A 17,191-nucleotide genomic window follows, 5' to 3' on the forward strand; every position below is an offset into this window, starting at 1 on the left:
TAATGCTTAGATGTGGACAAGCCCTCAAAATGTTACCATCATGGCCAGTAGTCATTTATAGCCTTATCCTTCATGATATTGTCTAATCTTCTTTTAACGTAATCCAGGTTGTTGGCCATCATGACATCTTGTGGGAGCTAACTCCATAGGTTCATTATTAGGCACTATCACTGTTTTTTATACAGTTTTGTTCTCTCTTCCCACCTTTAAGTATGTTTATGCAGAAGCTAATTCCACTCAGTTCAATGTAACTTTCATAAATGTGTTCAGGTTTAAGCCCTCTAAGCAGGGACTAGTGTCTGAACAGCAGACACTATAGCTCATCCGGGTTTAAAAAAAGGAGGGGGGATTAATTTATTCTGAATTGCAAATGCGGATCTCCTGTATCAATAACATCTTTGGCTGGCACATGCATAAGGTGTTTTGTGTGTCTTGGATTTGTATAACTCTCTGTATTGCACCCATAACATGTGTAACATTCACTTAAAGCACCTTGCAACAGCAAAACATCATCCATAAACATCTGCCAGTACCCAACTTCTGTTCCAAGTCACAATAAGAGATTTCAAAATATCAGCCCACAGAAATGAAAAACCAAGAACATATCACATATCACAAATATTGTGCCTTCACAGCCAACATCAGGTTTTCGTTTCCTTTATTTTTTAAATTACCACAGCATGTGGGCAGGAAGGCTGGAACACTTATTTCTCCAGCCATAAACCCTGTAACAATCTCTCCTTTCCCACCATTCCTCTGAGTGGTGATGACGACAATTGCCTACTGACACATTGTACATTTTTAAAAAATACCCTGATATAACTTTCAACAATGCATTTAGTGTCATGTCTAGTTTGACCATGTTCTAGGTAAGAAGGTAAAGGACCCCTGGACAGTTAAGTTCAGTCAAAAGCAACTATGGGGTGCGGCACTCATCTCACTTTCAGGCCAAGAGAGCCGGCATTTGTCCACAGACAGCTTTCCAGGTCATGTGGCCAGCATGACTAAATAGCTTCTGGTGCAACGGGACACCGTGACTATTACCACAGGGACGGGAAAGCTGGAGCCTTCCAGGTATTGTTGTACTACAACTCCCATCATCCTTGACCATTGACTGTACTGTCTTGGACTTATGGGTGTTGGAGTCCAGCAGCAACAGCAGGGCCCCACCTTCCCCAGCCCTGTGTCACCAGGTGTTGGTGGTTCCTGCTTTGGGAAACAAAGGTAAATATGTAACACATCCAACAGTTCCTGCTCTGGCACCTATTTTATTTCCCTAGTGTTATAAGAATTCTAAGGTCTCCAATGTAATTTAAATGTTTATAAATGTACAAGGCAAACCCATACATAAGTATATAAACCACATGTCTGAAATAGTACAGGAGAGCAATCCTGAAGCCATTTTGACTCTCCCAATGACCTCAAATATTCCTCTGCTGTAAGGGAGGAAAATGGGGAAAGCCTTCCCATTGTCTTTTTGCTTGCAAATCCTGTCTTTAAGGGTGCATTTGTGTATGAATAGGGTGAGCCTGTGACCTGGATTCAGGAACTAAAGTATTTACCATCACAAAAGAATGGTCGGGCTGCCCAGGTAAAGCAATCAGTGACCGTTATTAGGTATCTTGGCAGACAGGATTTCTGCTTCAGGTAGGATTTCTGCTGTAGACCACCTCCTTCTGTGATGTATGCATGAAGTTTGGGGGGTGGGTCTTGGGCTACAGGGTGGGCAATTTCAAAAGTCTATATAAGGGCTTGCGCACCATTGTTCAGGGTTCTTTTCTCCCTCAATGTGTGTGGTGAGTGAGGACCCTGTTGCAACAGTTTAATAAAGATCAGGCTTACTAGCTGCTTTGCTTATCAATATACTCTGGTTGGCCTCTTGTCATTTTATCCTACCAATAGTGAACCCACTTAAGGACTCTATATGTGCTCTTGGATACCCCATAAGGGAAAAGGAGCAGGTTTTTTTCTTATAGTACCTAGCATACATTTCCCCCCCATCGCCCCGGCTCTTTCCTTTTTGCTGAACTCTCAGTTGCATTATATCCCTTGTACATGCCAATTGGAATTATAACATTTGTCTATGGCAACTAGCCCACATCCAGCTATGCAGGTTTTCTTAATCGCAAAGAAGGCAATTAAATACCTTTGCATCACAAGAGACATTCCTTTCTTTCAAATGGTTACTGATTTTTATTTTATTTTAAATCCTTTAACAAGGCAAGAGATGAGCTGAGATACCGAGGAGCTGAATTAGGATATTCTAAGAGGTTACGATAAGATAGGGAGTGGAGGAGACAGACTGTCTTCCAAAAGGGTTTGCTTAATTTAATATTTAAAAATGCTTAATGTAATATGTTGAAATATACAGTCATTTTTCACTGGCAAGATTTTTTAAAAAAACAACTTACCACTGCAGATTTCAACATATTGTATATAGTGTCCTTTAAAAACAAGTTAAAGTTACCGTATTTTTCGCCCTATAGGGCACACTGGCCCATAGGACGCACCTCGTTTTTTGGGGGGGGGAGGGAAATGAATAAAAAAAAATTATTTCCCCACCAGCCGCGGGGCTGGGGCGGGGGAAGCCCGAGTTTCCCCCGACCCCAGCCCACAGAACAGGCCACTGCCCACAAGCCTTGCGAGCCTGGCGGAACCTCCTGCCGGGGGCGCAAGGCTTGCAGACACCTGCGCGAAGCATGAGGCGCCCTCCGGAGGGCGCCCCGTGCTTCGGGTGGCAGGCTGCTGCCCGCAAGCCTTGCTAGCCCGTGGGAACTCCCCCCGGGCTCGCAAGGCTTGCGGATAGCTTCCTGAAGCCTGGAAAGCGACAGGGGTCGGTGCGCACCGACGCCTCTCGCTCTCCAGGCTTCAGCGAAAGCCTGCATTCGCCCCATAGGACGCACACACATTTCCCCTTCATTTTTGGAGGGGGAAAAGTGCGTCCTATAGGGCGAAAAATACGGTACTTTCATTTTAAAAGAGCTGCTTTTCCTTTCAACTGCACTTGAAACAAATGCTAATTTAAAATTATGTCCGTTAAGCAATCTTCATTTCAAGTAAGTAAAGGGTGGCTACTTGCTCAGCTATGAGGGGAATATAGAATATATAGAATATAGAAATATATTCTATATAGAATATAGAAAATGTATTTATTTTAGCATTAAACATTTTCTAGAGCACCTTTAAACTGCAGAGCCCTGAACCATCTTTCTTTCACTCATCCTGAGAACCAGGTGACGTTAGATTGCTTCTGTTTTACAAAGAGTGTATTGAAGTGTGAGGCTTAGTGACCCTGAGCAAGGTAGACTTTGAACTGAACACAGACAAATATACACCCACACAGATGGCTTAAAATGCCATATCTTACCTTCCACTATTTATACTAGCACCTAGACTGTTGCTCCTGTGAAAGAGAAAGTGGAGAAGACAACTTTGAGAACTGGCTGGCAAAAGCAGGCTTCACATTCGCATGACAAGCCCAGGTAAGAGAAAGGACCAGTGTGAAAACATGCCTCAGCTTCTGGAGAGTGTAAGTCCTGCACCAGCCTTCAGGTTCCCTCTAGATCACAGCCTTCCAAACTTTTCATGTTGGTGACACACTTTTTAGACATGCATCATTTCATGACACAGTAATTCAGTTTTACTAGAAGAAGAGGAGTTTGGATTAAACTAACCCCTTTCCAGCCCTGGGAGGAGCGTGGGGAGCATTTGTGCGACTCACCTACACACTGCAGCCAACACACTAATGTGTCATGACACACAGTTGGGAAAGCTCTGTTCTAGATGCTTTGGACTACAAATTCCATCAAGCCATGCTGGCTGGGCCTGATAGGACTTGTAGCCCAGAAAATCTGGAGGGCACTGGTTGGAGAAGCCTATCCTACATTCTGGATGAGTGGCATCACCAACCTTTGGAGACCCATTGGCTCACACAGCATAGGCCACAAACTCTTCTACTGGCTACAACAGAATGCTTTTCTCAAGCCTGATTACAGCAGGGGAAGGGATCCTGCAAGCTCCAGAGAAGGCCTCTGCTGCCACACATGTGAGAGCCAGTGTGGTGTAGTGGTTAAGAGCAGTAGACTCATAATCTGGGGAACCAGGTTCACACTCCTCCACATGCAGCTGCTGGGTGATCTTGGGCTAGTCACACTTCTCTGAAGTCTCTCAGCCTCACTCACCTCACAGAGTGTTTGTTGTGGAGGAGGAAGGGAAAGGAGAATGTTAGCCGCTTTGAGACTCCTTCGGGTAGTGATAAAGCGGGATATCAAATCCAAACTACTACTCTTCTTCTTCTTCTTCTTCTTCTTCTTCTTCTTCTTCTTCTTCTTCTTCTTCTTCTGGCACCAGCTCGCCACTGAACTCCCTCTGACCATCAGTGGTCAGCATAGTTGGGTACCTGCCAGGCGCGTCACAGAGAGGCAAGGAACCCAAGCGACCGCTGCCTGGAGAATGCTACTGCAGCTTCTCCAGCCCACCCATATCTTCTCTGCAGCAGCACTTTTGCCATCCAATCTCTCTCATTCTGTGCCATCCCCATCATAGGCTATCAAGGGGTGGAGGGATAATGAGGGAGCTGCTATAAACCTAAGCTGGCTGAAACAAGGTAGCCAGTGGCAGCAGTTTCCCATGCAGGCAAGGAAGAAGAGCAGTAGCAACAGGTGCCACCTCTGCTAGGCCCTCTGAACTAATGCCTGAAGAAGGCTACTTGTTGACTTATGATTTGTTGTGTAGGGAATAGTTCTGTTCTGCATTACTCTGTTCTTATGAGACAAGGTCATATGTGTTGGCTGGGACAGGAAGTAGATGAATAGTTGTGTAAGCACTGGTTGCACCTCCTCTCGTTCTCGTACATTTACCCTTTGGTCTCCAGGAAGCCAGCTTGGACCTTCTAATGCCTTTGTACTCCTCACTGGGCTTTCCATTAAACTGTGCAAGTAATTCATTAAAATTCATTAAAATTTACAGCAAGAAGAAATGGGGAAAGAATCTGTAAGCTGGGAAATGGCTGAGCCTGTAGAGTGTAGTAATTTTACATGTGACCCCAATTGTGGCTCTTAATTTGTTCAATCTGCAAAGTGATAGTAGTGGGGTGTGTTGGGGTAATATACTTTGAGGCTGAAAAGGGTTCGGGTCAGTGCCTATCGCATCTCCAGCCACTGCTTTGGCGTTCTGTCCAACATCCATTCGACTACATAATCCATTGTGCTTGCTTTTACCTGAACCTGCCTGCAGGAGCCGTCTGTGGTTTCTAAACTTAATAGAGCAAGATTTTAAATTTTACACTAGCTTTTCTTTACACATTGAAGACCCAGAAAGCAGTAGTAACAAGATCAAAGGCCCCAACCCAGCTAAAACTAGCTGTGACTTACTTAGGAGTAACCCTCATTAACTACGATGGGACTCCTTTCTGAGTAAACGCCCTTACTATTAGGCTGCCTCCCCAGCTGAAACCACTGCAGCCAAGTTAGTTGTGGCGAACATTGTCCCATTACTTTCAACAAGACTTGCATTTTTGCCCTCTGAAGGTTGACGCCAATCAATTCAATGGGACTTGCTTTTCAGCAACCTAAATAGGTCTAGGCTTCAGGCCCTCAGTAACAGTAGCTGGATTGAGGCAATGCCTATTTCATCACATGTTGAGTGGTCTGAGTCTGTTTTTTAATATTCAGGATTAAGATTTCCAAAAGAAGAATGTCATCACATACAAATACATCCATCATCTGTGGCTTTGCACCATTGTATTTGTGTGCGCATTAGATTAACAGATTTCATGCTGGGTTAATGCAAGTTCACCCTATAGCTTACGGTAGGTCATCAGTCAGACCCTTAGTGCTAAAGATTTCACCTGATCCATTGCAGAATAACATTGCATGGAACCCTACCTGTCCAAGTCAAGCTGGGAGAAATTAGTTAATGAGTCCACTCAAAGCAATTTCAAAAAAGCTCACTGTGTGTGCATATATGCTAGCCTTCCTCAATCTGGTAGCCTCTATATATGTTGGACTACATCTCCCACCAGCCCCAGCTGGCATAGGGAGTTGTAGTCCAACATATCTGAAGGGCACCAAGATGGCGGAGGCTGGCATATGTGAAATGGACAAAGGATATATTGAAGAGATTTCCACACTGTCTTTTAGGGCCACGTCTTTGCAAAGCAGTTTCCAATATCTAAAACACAAAACATTAAAATAAGAACCAATTAAAATACCATAAGACACCTAAAACACCATAGAACAGTAGAGTCAAGCAACAGTACAATGATCAATAACAAGAAAAACCAGCACAACAACTAAAAAATAATAATAATAATTCAAACTATTTCTAGCCAATGTAGAACCAGTTTAAAACAGCAGCACCCGATACCTAAGGGAAAGTGACTCAAAACAATGATTCATATCATAAACCAGCATATCTACTAAACCATTAAGATATGTGGTATGGTGTGTGGGAGGAAATCTCTGTGCAGACTCCTGCCCCCCAGAATCAGGTCAGTGGGTGGAGCTCTTGCCCATCTGACTTACACCCATCTCTCCTCATCTGGTGTCTTTTGCTCAGGCAAGCAGGAGGGCATCAGGAAAAATGCCCAGTGCTGGGAAGGTAGCTCTTGGTTTTGTCTCTGCAAAAATAGGCTGCATAGAGAGACACCATATCCGGGCTGAGGGAATATTTGGCAATCTGAAAAAACTGCTGTGGCCTCCACTGTAATTTGTTTTAACTGGTTTTAATATTATATTTTTAAATTGGTGTAATTGTTTTTCTGTCAAATGGGATAATAATACAGTGGAACCTTGGTTGTTGAATGTAATCGGTTCCAGAATACTGTTCGACTTCCAAAACATTCTATAACTGAGAAGCAATTGCTGTTTGGCAAAATCCATTGAGAAAATGGAGAAAGGCGCCTCAGAAGCCATTCAACTTTTGAGGAGTGTTCAAAAATGCAAGCATTCACTTCCAGGTTGTCGGCATTTGAAAGCAAAAACATTCCACTTCCGAAGCATTCAACAACCAAGGTTTCACTGTAATAATAACAATAATAATAATCCCATTTGACAAGAAAAACAATTCACACAAAACAGGCAAAACTGCTACACAAACACCCCAAAACAAATAAAACCCAGACAAAAAAGGCACTTCCACCTAAAAATCAACTAAAGCCAAGAAACTAAAAAAACCCAACTGGGATGGGCAAGTGGCCTTTGCAGGTACCAAGAAGTTGATGGAGGTTCCAGCACGAGACTCGTTTCATGAATTTATGAGGATAGGGAACCATCATCTCTGCATGAAGTTCACACAGAGACTGACAATATAGTTTAAACTGCTAGTTAGTTACTGCAATCGGCATGCCACTGTGTGACAGGGGTGTTGGTAGATACTTAAAGGACCTGAACCACAGGTCCGTGGAACCAATTTGCATAAAATCATGACACGCTCATTTATATGCATAGACGCCCCTTGGGAAATTAAGATGGTGGGTGGCAGGAGTCTCACCAGCAGTGAACCCAGCCACCCTATAAGTAACATTTTATTTTAAAGGGGAGGGGAAGGAACTCTAACACCCAGTGCAAAATACAGAAGGCCTAACCCCAATACCCAGTACTGTACTGTTTAAGCTGTGAGGTCACATACAAACTGGGTGTATGCATGACTCAAACCCAACAGTTGTATTTCATGCCCTTCCATGTAGAAACTCACCTTGAAACAATCTTTGTGCAGAGTGTGAGGACTGCCCATATGGGTTTTGGTTTATTACATGGGCACTAGCTGCACACCTGCAACCAATTATAACTGCCCAGTGCAATTGTTATGTATTTCATAGAACTGTAGAGTTGGAGTGGATGCCAACGGTCATCTAGTCCAACCCCCTGTAATGCAGGAATCACAACTAAAGAATCCACAACAGACGGCAACAATGTGCAGGATGATTGTAACATTCAATTATTAAAAGAAACAGCATTTCACACATGAATGCTGCATTCCATTGAGCAGACCTGGCTTGTGCTTGGCCAAGGGTATGGAGATCCTAAGTGGCTGGTAGCAGTAACTGGAACAGCACACATTCTATCAAATGTGCTCATTTTATCAAATGTGCTGATATTAAATTGCTTTGGGCCTTGGACACTAGATATTCATTATGAAGTCACTGTTATCACACCCTCCAAGTCAACATGCAGGGGTGCTACCAATAACTGGGGTTTAGCCCACCTCGGACCTCTGGCATATGGACATCAACACATAAAGCCATTCCTGCCAGGGACACATTCTCCTCTGTCTCCATTTCTCTAAATAAATAACACAAATAAAAAACATACTCATCCACACTGCAAAGCACACGTGGTTATACAGGCACCCACTCTCTCAACCAATATAGGAAAAATATGTTGACAAGAAAGGAAGGAAAGTCGGTTCCACAGCATCATTCTGACCAGGTTTAAGCTGAAGCTATGTTAAATGTTAAATTCTTTAACTTCAGAGCACTGCTAAGCACCAGAGAATCTTCTTATTTCTCAGATCAAGCCAATTTGATGGCATTTGTTTTCTTCTGCCTTTCCTCTTGGAGTGCTTCCAAACAGAAAGGGTTTGCAAAACCCGATAGCTCAGCTGGTTAGAGTAACACATGCTTAATTCAGTGTGCCTCTCATCCTTAATCCACAAGGAGACTGTGACAATTGGCGCATTGCTGACGCCAGGCCAAAGAGCAGGATCAGTGTAGATGAACCAAAGTGATTACACAAGCACTGACAGCACCAAACTCCCTTGCACTAGATGGAGCCTCTTGCTAGAGGTACTTTTAGAAACGCACTGCATTTCTTGTTTAGAGCTGCAAGCACTGGAGAAGCAGCCACTGGGAGCAGGGGTGAGAAACCTGATCTTGCTGGCAGATCAGATCCTACCTCTTGTGGGTCAAATTTGACAAGTGGGCAGGGCTGTCCACCTGTCAATCATCCAACATCACAATGGCATCAAGTGACAATCATTGAGACTTCAAAGTACCAAGCAGGGCTTTGAAGAGTCACTAATGAGCAGGCTTGAAGTCCTGCCTATCAGCTGTTGGGTGGTGGCCTGTATTCTGTAGGGATTGGCTGAGCAATGGTTCAGAGTTATCCACGTTTAAGCTTTACGGTAAAGTTGTTGTTTAAATTCTTGATGCAGGATCTATCTGGGCAGTCTGCAACATCGCCTCTTTTACAAAAAGTAAGAACAACCAATTATATGCCTGTCTTCACAGCTTTTGTGGACATAAATCATGTTGTTTTCAGCAAGAGCAACTTTCGCTCCATGTCCTCAACCCAGTTTTAGTCACACATAAGGAGGAGTGGCACGTGACTGGTAGCAATGAGGGTGTGTATAGGTACAGGTTCCTCCAACAATTATTTATTTGCTGGATTTTTACAATGCTTTTCCTCCAAGGTACTCAAGGTGGCACAGATGATTCTCTCTCTTTGCATTTTATCCCCACACAACCACCCTGTGAGGTAGCTTAGATGGAGAAATAGTGACAGACTCAAGGGCACCTAGCTAGCTTTGCCAATGAGTGGGAAATCGAAACCCATTTCATTTCCAGAGATACTCTACCAAATGCACAGCACATACGTACAAGGGGATTTAATGGTGTTGTGCATCCAAATCTCATCCACAGGCGTGTACATGTGGATGCATTATCAATGTGTTTCTGCATTTGCATTCAATCTGTGCATGCATACATTGTATGCAGATGTCCCTTGCTAAACTGGGGCAAATGTGTTTAAGAACCTACTATCAGTCAAAACCAAGTCTGACCAAACTGACTTGGTCTGACCAAACTGCGGGAGGCAGTGGAAGACAGGAGTGCCTGGCGTGCTCTGGTCCATGGGGTCACGAAGAGTCGGACACGACTAAACGACTAAACAACAACAACAATCAGTCAAAAAGGAACATCTCTAGAAAGCAAGGGTTGAGGGCAGCTCTATTATGTAGATAGCTTGTGGCAGCACCTGCCTTGCGGTTAGCATTGTTCCCCATTGCAGAGAAGAAAACATCAGTTCCTCCCTTAAGGAACACAACAGGGCGATATGGAGAGGTGGAAGGAAAGGGCAACAACTTTTTGCAAGACATCAGCGCTCATCGGTTGTGCGGCATGCCCTGACTTGCCTCACAAAACAAGCCGAGTAACTTTGCTGTACGATGCTCAAATACATCAAAGAGCACAGCACACTCATGAAGAGTCAGGAAACCAATTTTGTGATAAAAGCTTAGATATACTTTAAGCCTACCACTATCTGCTGTTTCTAGATGTGTGCCTGCATCACACAGATTGGGTTGTATGAAAGGGTTACTACTGAAGAGACAGCCTAGGAAGCCATTGTTCCCTGGCACATGCACAGGCACAAGCCAAGGCTTGCCCTGTGTGCTGGACTGGGAGCGGAGATGGCTGGTCGGGCACTCCCTATGCCAAGGCTTGCCTCAAACACCCAGCACGTGGCATGAACACAGAGCTGCACCCAGCACTGCCTGCAGCTGGTCTTTAGGGACTGGCAGGTGATCTTGTGCCATGGATCCAGTTAGGTGATAAGTACATTATCCAGGCGTTGGGTGTGAATGAATATTAGAAGGTTAGGCTGCTCAGTTATTATGATAGGAGTTCACGTGTCTTGAGACTGACAAGGAATAAGGTGTGCATTCCATGCACTTGGGACACCAGTACCTCCAGCAGACCATGCATGGTGGTGTTCACACCCCACTGATCAGCTGTCTTCCCCCAACAGACGACATTAGAGATAGGGTGGTGGTAGATACAGGATCATCTGGAAAGACTGATAGTTCTGCAGTCCAAAGCAACTTAGAGAACCTCCAGAAGTTTCCCAGAAGCAGCTTTCAGAATTATACACAAAATTGCTCCACTGAGGTCAATGCCTGTTGATGGTCAGATAGAATTTTTCTTCAAACCAAAGCCAATGATTTCTTCAACCCAAAGCCTCTGGCACTTGGGCCAGATTTTATAGAAATCTGAATGGTTACTAATGCATACACATGTTCATGTGGACAGAGCATTCGTCCAAGTCTGCCAGCATTGCACCACCGTAGGACAATAGGGAAGCAGTCTCAGTGGCGACAGCTTAAGCTGAGGAGTTTCCTTCTCCTTGAGATGCTCCAAAGCATGCTGAGCTGGAATGCCTTCCAGTAATGTTGGGATATATTTTAATATGATATGATCATTTAGATTGGCTTTTGGTAGACACAAATATATTTATGTATGCTACCACAGCCGCAAGGATGCTTTTAGCCCAGAAATGGAAGCAGCAGGAACTTCCAACATTGGAAGAATGGCAAACTAAAATGATGGAATATGCAGAACTGGCAAAGCTGACAGGGAAGATCTGAAACCAGCACAACAAAGCTGTTTGAAAAGGACTGGAGTAAATGTATACAATATATGAGAGAACATTGTAAACATTTGAAAACATTTGTAGGTTTGAGTTAAAATATTTTGTAATGTTAATTCTTGGAACTACTTTACAAACATTAAGGTAAATTTTATAAGTAAAGAAAGAAGGTAAATAGGTTGATATAGAAATGCTAAGTTGTAAGTGAATATTTATGAAAGCCAGGGAGTGGGGGGGGGGGGAGTCGAGACTCAGGTCGAACAAAGTTACTGGTGATGTTATGATTTTAATGGATTGTGATTATGGCAAAAAAAAAAGTAAACTCAATAAAAATTATTATTAAAAAAAAGGATTGGCTTTTAGTAGCATGCTGGTATGGGAAGATAATTTTACTTTGTGGGATTCATTTGAATCTACTAAGTGCCAGAGTATGGTCTGAAGGCACATAATGCAGCCACCTTGCTGAAGCTAAGCAGGTCTGGGAGTGATTAAGGCCTGGTGGGAGGCCACTTGGTGTTCTCCATGAATACTACCTTGGTGGAATAAAGGTGGAACATGAATGTATTGCTGCACATGTATTACTAGACCCACATTTTTAAAGCAGCCACATTGCTTTAAAAATGTGGGTCTAGTAGACCCAAACTGAGTTGCACAACTCAAATTATTTTTTTTTTATTTTTTTTTTGGAATATATTTTGAGAATCCCGAAGATTGAGAGCACAGATATTGTGAAGGTAGAGTGCTGTGGTAAGTTGGCTGTTTGGCTGTAGCTAATGCAACACCCACCCCCCAGCCCTTTTATCAGAAGTCAAGACCCTAGAGGACTAACAATGAGTTCAAAAATATACAGTGGTGCCCCGCAAGACGAATGCCTCGCAAGACGGAAAACTCGCTAGACGAAAGAGTTTTCCGTTTTGGAGGTGCTTCGCAAAACGAATCTCCTATGGGCTTGCTTCGCAAGACGAAAATGTCTTGCGAGTTCCTGCGGTTTTTTTCCCCTTCCCCCCCTTTTTCTAAGCCGCTAAGCCGCTTATCTGCTTATCCGATAAGCTGATAAGCCGCTAAAAGCCGCTAAAAGCCACTAATAGCGCTAATAGCGCTAATCCGCTAATCCGTCAATGGGCTTGCTTCGCAAGACGAAAAAACCGCTAGACGAAGAGACTCACAGAACGGATTCTTTTCGTCTTGCGAGGCACCACTGTACTTAAGTGGATACCAAAAATGCAAATTCATGGACAAATTGTGCTGATCTGTCGTGGAACAACCCCACTGAAGAAGATGACAGTAGTTACCCAGAACTCGTTGCTGGTTGTGAGGGGCGCCCTATCACAGTTCAAGCTTCAGTGCCCCAAATGTCCTGAACCCCTGGCCTACCTGGCAGCAAAAGTCAGTATACCAAGTCCAAAGGCCAGGAAATGCAGCCCAGAATCAATTCAAGTAGCCAAGTCTGAAGTCCCACAGTCAGGATACAGTCCAGAGTCAAACCCAAAGCACAGTCCAGGAGGATCCAAATCAAGGTCCATCAACATAAGCAGTTGAGAAGACACAGCCCCTCAACTCTGCTTTGCTTTTGCACTTTGCATGCTGATTGCAGCATCTGGACTTGATGAGGCATGTGACCCTCACCTGTTCTGAGTCTACTCCAGCTGAGGAATCACACCCCTCCTCCCAGAGCTAACTAGCCCCACCTGGCCAGCTAGGGAGCTGTGGGTCCTTGCCTGCCTCAACTTCCTAGAGTGCACCTCCTGCTGCTCCTTACGCTTCAGAGCCCACTGTGTTTGTGAGGACTGGGGCTCCTCTGGCTCTGGTGATGGGTTCTGCTCCTCTGTCTCCTGTGCACTGACCTCCATCCCCTTGCCCCCTGTGAGTACTTCATTCCCCACCCCCTGCTTGCCCTAGTATATCCTAGTCCTGGCTACACCCCTTGCCGGGACCCTCTTCCTCCTCTCTGTTGTCCTGCCAGTTCATGACACCAAAAATTTTGGCCCACCATTGACTGTACCCATGTCTAGGTGCTATACTTTAAGAAATATTTGTTGTATTGTTTATTTAGTATTACATTTAGATCCCACCTTTCCTCAAAGAAGCTCAAGGTCGCATACGTGACTCTCCCCAGGTGGGTTAGGCTGAGAGGCAATGACTGTTCCAAACTCATCTAGTGAGTTTCATGACTGAGTGGAGATTTTAATCCCAGGTCCTAGCTGAGCACTCTCCCCACTCTACCACACACTGGGCAAATCTGAGCTATATATTTAATCCCAGGGTAGTTTAATAATCAATCCCCTTTCCTACAAAATTCACGGAATTGTATTTCTGTGAGGGGAACAGGGAATCTCCTAACAGCTCTCAGCATCCTCAACAAACTACAGTGGCCAGGGTTCTTTGGGGAAAGCTGTGATGGTTAAAGTGGTCTCATAGTGCTTTAAATGCATAGTATGGATGTGGCCTTAGACAAATTAGACCAGGTGCAGAGAAAGACAGCAAAAATGGTCTGAGGTATGGAAGACCCATCATCTGAGGAAATAAATTGGTATTTTTAGTCAGGAGAAAACCAGAGGCACATTAGCACTCTTCAAATACCCTGGAAGGCTTTTACAAAGAAGGAGGCAGAAGACTTGTTTTTTGCTATCTCTGAGGCAGGACTGGATCTAATGGGCTTCAGTAAAGATGGTAAAATCATAGAATTGTAGAGTTGGAAGGGACCATGAGGGTCATCTAGTCCAATTCCCTGCAATGCAGGAATCTTTTGCCCAATGTGGAGCTCAGACCCACAACCCTAAGATTACCAGTCTCATATTCTATCAACTGAGTTATCCACAGGGCTTAGAGTTTAGAAATTTCTTAATGGTAAGAGCAATTTGACAATGGAACCAGTTACAAAGGGGCAAGGGGGCCAACTTGTATAAAATATTGGGGGGGCAGGTAAGTCCCCCCCCCACATAATTGATCACAAGATGAAGTTCGCTCACACCATTTGAAACCTTGGGGGGCCCCAGACCCATCAAATATTTTATTGGGAGGGCTGAGGGACCTCAGTCGCTAGGAGTTGGCTGAGGGATCCATAGGCAAATAGCAGGCTCTCCCTCACAGAGGTCTTCAGGCAGACTATTGAGGATATTTTAGCTCTAGATTTCCTGCATCAAGCAGAGGATTGGACTAAGCCAAAAGACCCCTTAAAACCCTGTAATTCTGTAAAACAAATATATGGTTTGACTCTAAGATACATACACAAAAACCATTTCCACACATGGATTCCCTTCCTAGTTGTTGTGTGCCCCCACAGTGTGCATGGGAATGTGCATTTGAACATAAAGCAGCCAGTGTGACTGTGTTTGCATTACCCAGCCAGCATGGTCATCCAATTTTCAACAGAGATGGAGATGTACATCTACAACAACACTCCTGGGCTGAGAAAGCTGCGATGCACATGACTATATCTGGAACAGGGCCATGGTTCCATTCTCTGAACCTTTGGGGTAGTGTTGGCTAGGCATCCTAAAGAAATGTTAAACCAACACACATCCCTGGCATGAATTGTGTCACCAGGTTATAGCAGGTGGCCTGGGATCATTGTAGCTAAGCGATTACCCTACTTGTGCACATGCAGCCCATTGTTGCACCTACGGATCTGTGGATTGGTGCACATGTGGTTGCACAAAAGTAGATAATAACTAATTAATCAGAGGGCATTCCTGAGAATATATTAATTAAAAATGCAAGATTTCCATACAGGAACCTGTAGTTAGCCACAAGAGTCTAGAGACATCAATAATTACTCACCCACTCACCCACCCTGGATAAACAAGTTAAGGGAAAGCCCAAACAAGATATTCAAGAAATAAGAAAACAGATCAATATTCAAAATCCTACACATCTTTACTCACAAATAAGTCGCAGCCAGTTCGCATTACTTACTTTCAAAGCAAATGAGCATAGGTGGGCAAGGCTAACTATTACAATTGACTCCTACAAGGAAGATTTGAAAAAACTCTGTGTATGAATTAAATAGTTCCATTTATTTATTTATTATTTTACATTTGAAAAAGTTCTGGCACCTGTGTTATATATCAAAACTGGAGAGAGAAAGCTGGTAGATAACTAGTAGAAGACCAGGGTTCTTCCTCAGAGGATGCTGTGAGATAATTTGAAAGAGGCTCACGTGGAAGCGAGCAATGGCACACACACGCCAACAGGCAGTTCTGCTGAACAAAGAGGGTGAAGCAAGGATGCTTTCGCAACCAGCTCAAGGAAAGGGTTCCAGGCCAGTAGTGTGTGTCTGCCCAAGAGATGATGCTTACCCAAGCTTAGATTGAAGGTCACAAAACAGTCACAGCAAGGATAAATGGTAGCTAAGCAAATAACTGGCTTATTCCCAAACATGGTGGGTTTTTTTTTTGTTAAGAATTAAAATATTTGCACCCCATAAAATATATCCAAGGAGGCTAACAACAACAACAACAACACAAAAATACAACAGCCAAAAGAACTATAAGAAAAAATAAAAGTCCAACTGCTTTTAACCTATAAAGCCCTTTACAGCTCAGGATCCCAGTATCTTTCAGAGTTCTGCCCTACCTGGGTACTTTGACCTTCCATCATAGGCCCCTCTCCTGTTGCAACCTCTAAGTGAGGTTCAGAGGTTGGCAAGAAGGGAGAGGGCCTTTTCTGTTGTGGCTCCCTGTCTGTGAAATGTTTCCCCAAGTGTGGGCCTCCTGGCCTCTTTCCTTTGCCAGACTAAAACTTATCTCTTCCCCCCCCCCAGTTGTTCTTTTGGTGGGTTTATTTAGGAGTTATTGAAGTGGTTTTAGTAGAATACACTATTTTGCTTTCATGTTGTGCCTTTTTGACTCTTGTAATACACTTAGATGCTTCTCTGAAGTAATGAAAATAATAAAAGAATGATGCTAATCATACCATCTTACATTATACCCTAAAATGACATTACCAAAAGAGATGACACCGATCGTACCATCTGTGCTATTCCATGAACACTTGCCTAGGATTAAGTTCCATTGAAGACCATGGGGCTTACTTCCAAGTAAACATGCCTAGGATTGTGTTACTAGAACAATTGGAGCTAGAGCAGCTGCCTCTGCTTTCACACAAGGCCCGCATTCTGGTGTCCTCACCTGAGCAAGGGCAAATCTCTTGCATTGGAAGACAATTGCATCTCTTGGCACAGATGGAATTCTGAGTGGGTGCCTGAATGGTTTGCAGATGGGCTTGCATGTGCTTCTCATGTTTTGTTCTCCATCATGGGCATAGCTTGTGGAGTCACTCCAACATTGCATGCTGTTCTTTTTCTCCTACCCAAAAGGATGGGTGGCGAGTGACTTGTTCTGGCTTTTCAAGGAGGCATGCCTCCTTATCTTTCCCACCCCTTTACTGAGAAAACCATCTCATTAAGGGTCGGCAGATGACTGAACAGCACACAGGTTGTCTGATTAAGCCTGACATCTCTTCTTAGCTAGGGGAGGGAAAAAAGCTTATGGCAGGTGACAGTGGAGACACGGGCAGCGGCGGCGGCAAAAACAACCTCCCAATGTCAACTTGAAATGCCACAAGAACGGAAAAAAAATCTAAAATGCTGACCCTACTCTTTTGAAAAGGGAGGCTTGTTGCCTCTTACTCAGAATCATGTCAGGACAGGCTGAGTGAATTACCAGCATTAGCTTACCACCCAAAGTCAAAGGGTTTGCAAGAAGAGATGCGAAGTGAGTCAGTCCGCTTCATTCATGAAAGGAAGAATGGCTTTGTGGTGAACGCTCAGGATCCATATGGCTCTGAACCTGCCTTGGCTCCAGCAGCTTGTTGCCTGTGATCTGTCT

This window comes from Podarcis pityusensis, assembly GCF_964106645.2.
Source record: "Podarcis pityusensis genome assembly, chromosome: 4".
In the NCBI taxonomy this organism is placed as follows: domain Eukaryota; kingdom Metazoa; phylum Chordata; class Lepidosauria; order Squamata; family Lacertidae; genus Podarcis; species Podarcis pityusensis.